The following is a 6,000-nucleotide window of genomic DNA, read 5'->3' as shown; positions in this document are numbered from 1 at the left end:
AAGCAAGGTGTGCTTGAAGGAGCTTCTTGGTGCTGGCATTTGTTGTGGTTTGAAGAGCAGAATGTGTCTGATTTATAAGTTGAATCAGGGTTGTCTTGAAATAGTGTTCATCACACTGCTTTGAAAATGCCCAAGATGGCATACCTGATCTGGAACTAGGGCCTACTTCTCCCCCTATATCCAATGGTCCTTCTTCACTTTCTGCATCCTCACCACCAAAGAAATCTTCTGAACCACCAGTCTCATAGTCAATATCACCAGCTGTAAAGGGAAGAGCTGTGATTGCATCCTTTGCTCTTTGCATAGACTGTATGGTGTGCACCAGATTTAGCATTCTTTATGTATTATCATTGCCCTGTCCAGCTAGAAGTTGGTATGCTAGATTAGGGTGAGTAAATGCCTCAGCATCCAAGGAGGTTGAATCTATAACAGCTTAACTTTGCTGAAAACGTTCCTCCCTGTTAGCATCCTGGACATTCATTAACTCACTTGCAATAACATCCACCCTTATATCTCCTGTACCCACATTTCTCTCATTATCTCTCTTTTCTTGCATCAAGCTCTCACCTTGGCTCCCCACCCTCACACCCTCACCTTCACCATCCAAGGTGGGACTCCTCTCACTCACTTTCTCCAGTCCTGAAGAAATGGACTGCATTAGATCACTCTTTTCCTCTCTTTTTTCCTGGGAGCAACCCTGACTCTCACTCAATTCACTCCCTTCCCTCAGTCCTAGGAGTGATTGCACTACTACTAAGTCTTCTGCACTTGAAATAATTGATGAAATTTGAGGCTGTGCAGAGACACCCGACGGATGAGGAATATCCATCGGGTTAGCAGTTTGACTATCCGACGGATGACTACTGTTAAGCTTATCCGTCGGGATACAATCACTACTCGACGAATGAAATATATCCATCGGGATAGAAGAAATAATTGAGTTTGGAGTGGAGACTATTGTGGACTCTGTGCAGATTGATGAAAATTTTGGCACAGATGTCTCAACAGTCTCAGAAAGAAGTAGAAAGTGAGCCAACAAATAATCTAGAAGATGATGCTCACTTGCATGGATTTTTGGCTTCTCCAAGAGAGTTAAAGATGGAGAATTTGGAAGTGATGTATTTATCATGTTAACATCCAAAGAGTGTGTGGGAGAGTTTGGTGTATCAGGTGCTTCAATTGTTAGAGATTTTGGTTATGACTCCACATTTATTGGAGACACATCAACCAGACTTTGAGAAGGTGCAGTGACTGTGTCTTTAGCTCCAGTTTGCACAGTGTGTGAACCCACATCAACCAGACTCCAGTTTGCACATTTATTGGAGACACATCAACCAGACTTTGAGAAGGTGAGTGCATAGCCTATGAAATTAAGCATATCAACAATATCAGAGTCTGTGTGTGAGGCAGTTACAGTGTTATCAGGAATCTTGAAGCATGCTTTAATAACATCACTATTTATGCAAAACTGCTTACCTTTCAAAGTGAATGTGATGGTTTTATCTGTTGAGTTGTACACTGCAGTTGTCCACATCTCTTCAATAACCTCACAGTAAATGGTGGGTGATCCAGCATGGCATAGTTGAGTTTGCAGTTCTTCACAAAATCCATCATTTTGTGATAGTCACCAGACTGTTGAATCTCCTTGTTCACCAAAACTGAGAAGTTATTTTTCTCATAGATTTAACCAGTTTGGGACATGATTTTCACTACAGGTGTCATTGTTAGAGGTTTGGAATTTGCAGAGAGAGAGTTTGCTTTTGAGAAGAAGAAATTAGAGCAATTGAATCTTGAGAATGATAAAAGAAATGTATAAAAGTGAAATTGCTTTAGTACTATCTCAGAAAATAACTGTAAAAAATAATAAAGTAAAATAAAGTGACCAATAAAAATTTCCCAAAATAGTCGTTTAAAAAATAAACTGTATAAATTCCATCATTTATCCGTCGTGTTATGCTTACAAACCGTAAGTATACTTGATGGATAATGTTCAGAGAATTAACGGCTAGGATTGAGACAATTTGACGGATGAGGATAAATCAGTTATCCGTCGAGTTATAAAATATTCCAGAAAAATAATTGATTTTATTAACAAATTGTATTCCGACGGATGATCGAACTCGATGGACAATGATCATCCGTCGGGATGTAAATTTTGACTTGACCGAAATTTCATCCAAAACTGAAAAATCAATTAAATTTCTGGCTGAACTACAACTTGCAAAATATCTGAAATGATTCAAGAATAATTAAGCATACCTAACTCACTTACCAACCTTGAGAAGGTGGATTCATCCAGTGGCTTGGTAAATATATCTGCAAGCTCTTTTTCACTTGGAACAAAATGCAGTTCCACAGTACCATTCATCACATGTTCCCTTATGAAATGGTACTTGATGTCTATGTGCTTTATTCTTGAATGCTGTACTGGATTTTCAGTGATGGCAATTGCACTTGTGTTATCACAGAAAATAAAAATCTTATCCATTTGTAGACCATAGTCCAACAATTGGTTTTTCATTCATAGAAACTGTGCACAGTAACTACCAGCAGTAATATATTCAAGTTCAGCTGTAGAAGTAGAAACTTAATTTTGCTTTTTACTGAACCAGGACACAAGCTTGTTTCCTAGAAACTGACAGGTTCATGTTGTGCTTTTTCTGTCTATTTTACAACCTGCATAATCTGCATCTGAATAACCAGTTAGATCAAAACCAGAATCTCTAGGGTACCAAATGCCAAGTTTTGGTGTTTCCTTGAGATATCTGAAAATTCTCTTAATAGCTACTAAATGAGATTCCTTAGGATCAGCCTGAAATCTAGTACAAAGACAAGTAGCAAACATTATATCTGGCCTACTAGTTGTTAAGTACAGAAGAGAACCAACCATGCCCCTATAACTTGAAATACCCACAGATTCTTCAGTAGTGTTTAATTCAAGCTTAGTTGTAGTGGCCATGGAAGTTTTTGCAGATGTGCAATCCATTGGATCAAACTTCTTTAAAAGATCATGAATATATTTAGTTTGACTAATGAATATTCCATCACTAACTTGCTTAACTTGTAAACCAAGAAAGTAAGTTAGTTTTCCCATCATGCTCATTTCATACTTACTCTGCTTCAATTTGGCAAACGTTTTGCAGAGTTTTTCATCTGTAGAGCCAAATATAATATCATCTATATAGATTTGAACAAGTATACTAGAGCCATTAACATTTCTAAAGAATAAAGTTTTATCCACAGTACCTCTTGTGAAGTGATTTTCCAAAAGGAACTTTGATAAAGTGTCATACCGGGCTCTAGGTGCTTGCTTCAGTCCATAGAGTGATTTCAAAAGAAAATAGACATGATTTGGGAAATTTGGGTCTTCAAAACCAGGAGGCTGACTCATATAGACTTCCTCCTCCAAATCTCCATTTAGAAAAGCACTCTTGACATCCATTTGATAGACCTTGAAATTGGCATGGGCTGCATAGGCTAAGAAAATTCTGATGGCTTCAAGTCTTGCAACAGATATAAAGGTTTCATCAAAATCTATTATTTCTTGTTGACAATAGTCCTTAGAAACCAATCTAGCTTTGTTCCTGAAGGCCACTATGCCATTTTCATCCATCTTATTTCTGAATACCCATTTGGTGTCAATTGAATTCTTTCCTTTAGGCTTGGGTACCAGCTTCCAAACTTTAGTCCTTTCAAATTGGTTTAGCTCCTCCTACATAGCTAACATCCAATCAGGATCCAATAGAGCTTCTTCTACCTTCTTTGGTTCTTCCTTAGATAGGAAGCTGCTATATAGACATTCTTCTTGAGTTGCTCTCCTTGTTTGAACTCTAGAAGATACATCACCAATGATGAGCTCAAAGGGGTAATCCTTTGTCCATTTTCTTTATTGAGGTAGATTAGCTCTAGATGAAGAGGCCTCATTGTTATCTTGATGTGTGATTGACTTTTGAATATTAGAAATCCCCCTGAGTTTATGGATCTTTGATTTGAGAAAGGGGAACTTTCTGTGAGTGATCTATTCTGACTTTCAGCTTCTTTTGATGACCCGACGGATGGTGTATTTTGAGTTCCGACGGATGGTGTATTTTGAGTTCCGACGGATGAAGCTGATTATCTCCCGATGGATAAAGCAGATTGTCTCCCGATGGATGAAGCATTTTGCAACTCGATAGATGTTGTATTTTGTGCTTCATTAGTAGTATATTTTTCTGCAATATCCTTTGTCATTGTTTCATGATCACTTTCATCATCACTATCATCACTATCTATCTCCACATTATCAAATTTGAGGCTCTCATGGTAATCTCTATCTTGCAGTCCTTCAATCTTCTTATCATCAAACACAACATGTATTGATTCCATAACAATGTTGGTTCTTAGATTGTAGACTCTATATGATTTACCAACATCATATCCAACAAAAATCCCTTCATCTGCTTTAGCATGAAACTTTCCATTTTGATCAATTTGATTTCTCAAGATATAACATTTGCAGCCAAAGACATGAAGAAAATTTAGGGTTGACTTCTTGTTCTTGAACAATTGGTAGGGTGTCATACACTTTGCTTGATTAACCAAAGAAATATTTTGAGTGTAGCATGCAGTATTTACAGCTTCAGCCCGGAAGTATGTTGGTAATTTTGATTCTTCAACCATTGTCCTTGCAGCTTCAATAAGTGATCTGTTCTTTCTTTCCACTACTCCATTTTGTTGTGGAGTTCTTGCTGCTGAAAACTCATGCATAATCCCATTCTCTTCACAAAATGCTCTCATAACAGAATTCTTGAACTCAGTTCCATTGTCACTCCTGATTCTTCTAACTTTGAAATCAGGATGTTTGTTGACCTGCCTTATGTGATTGATGATGATTTTACTAGCCTCATCTTTAGACTTTAGGAAATATATCCAAGAGAACTTTGAGAAATCATCTACAATTACTAGGTAAAATCTTTTCCTTGAGATGGACAAAACCTTGACTGGTCTAAACAAATCCATGTGTAGCAATTGCAGAGGTTCTTCAATTGTTGAATCAAGCTTTATCTGAATGATGCTTTGATCTGGTTCCCTTTATGACAAGCATCACACAGTCCATTCTTAGAAAACTCCACTTGAGGAATCCCTCTAACCAGTTCTTTCTTGACAAGCTCATTCATGATTTTGAAGTTTAGATGGGATAACTTCTTGTGCCATATCCAACTTTCATCTTGACTTGCTTTACTGAGAAAATAAGTAACAGATTCTGCATTTTATAAGTTGAAGTCAGCTAGGTACCCATTTCCTTTTCTCACTCCAGTGAGAACCACTTTGTTGCTCCTTTTGTTTGTCACAACACAAGCTTCTGTATTGAAGGTCACTGAATTGCCCTTGTCACAAAGCTGGCCGATACTTAGCAAATTATGCTTGAGACCATCCACTAGGGCAACCTCCTCAATGATGACATTGTCTTTTGAAATCAAGCTATATCCCACAGTATGACCCTTGTTGTCATCACCAAAAGTAATACTTGGGCCAACTCTCTCCTTGAACTCTGTGAGCAGGGTAGAACCTCCAGTCATGTGTCTTGAACAACCACTATCCAAGTACCATAGATTCTTTCTGTTTCCCTGCACACATCAAAACCAAATCAAGTTGATTTTGGTACCCAAGTTTCCTCGGGTCCTGCCTTGTTAGCTTTCTTCTTTTGTTTCTTCGGTTTTATCTCTTTTGACTTGGGGATATTAGATTCATCCTTAGTCATCTGAGTTGGACCTTTGAAACCAGTCATTAAAACATAATTATCATACACATTTTGATTAACAGGAAATGACATGCTATTTGCAAACATGTAATCCCAGTAGGGCATGCTAAATGGCATTTGAGGCATACTAAATGTAGTATAATAAGGATTAGGTGCAAATGGCATATTAGCAAATTGTGCATTCAGATTCTGTGCAGACATAACATTCATAGGCATAGAAGGCATAACATTCATGTTGGGAAAAGAAGATGGAACAGGTA

The sequence above is a fragment of the Apium graveolens genome, chromosome 4, assembly GCF_009905375.1.
Source record: "Apium graveolens cultivar Ventura chromosome 4, ASM990537v1, whole genome shotgun sequence".
Taxonomy (NCBI): Eukaryota; Viridiplantae; Streptophyta; class Magnoliopsida; order Apiales; family Apiaceae; genus Apium; species Apium graveolens.
The sequence above is the reverse complement of the archived record's forward strand: the minus strand, read 5'-3'. Positions refer to the sequence as shown.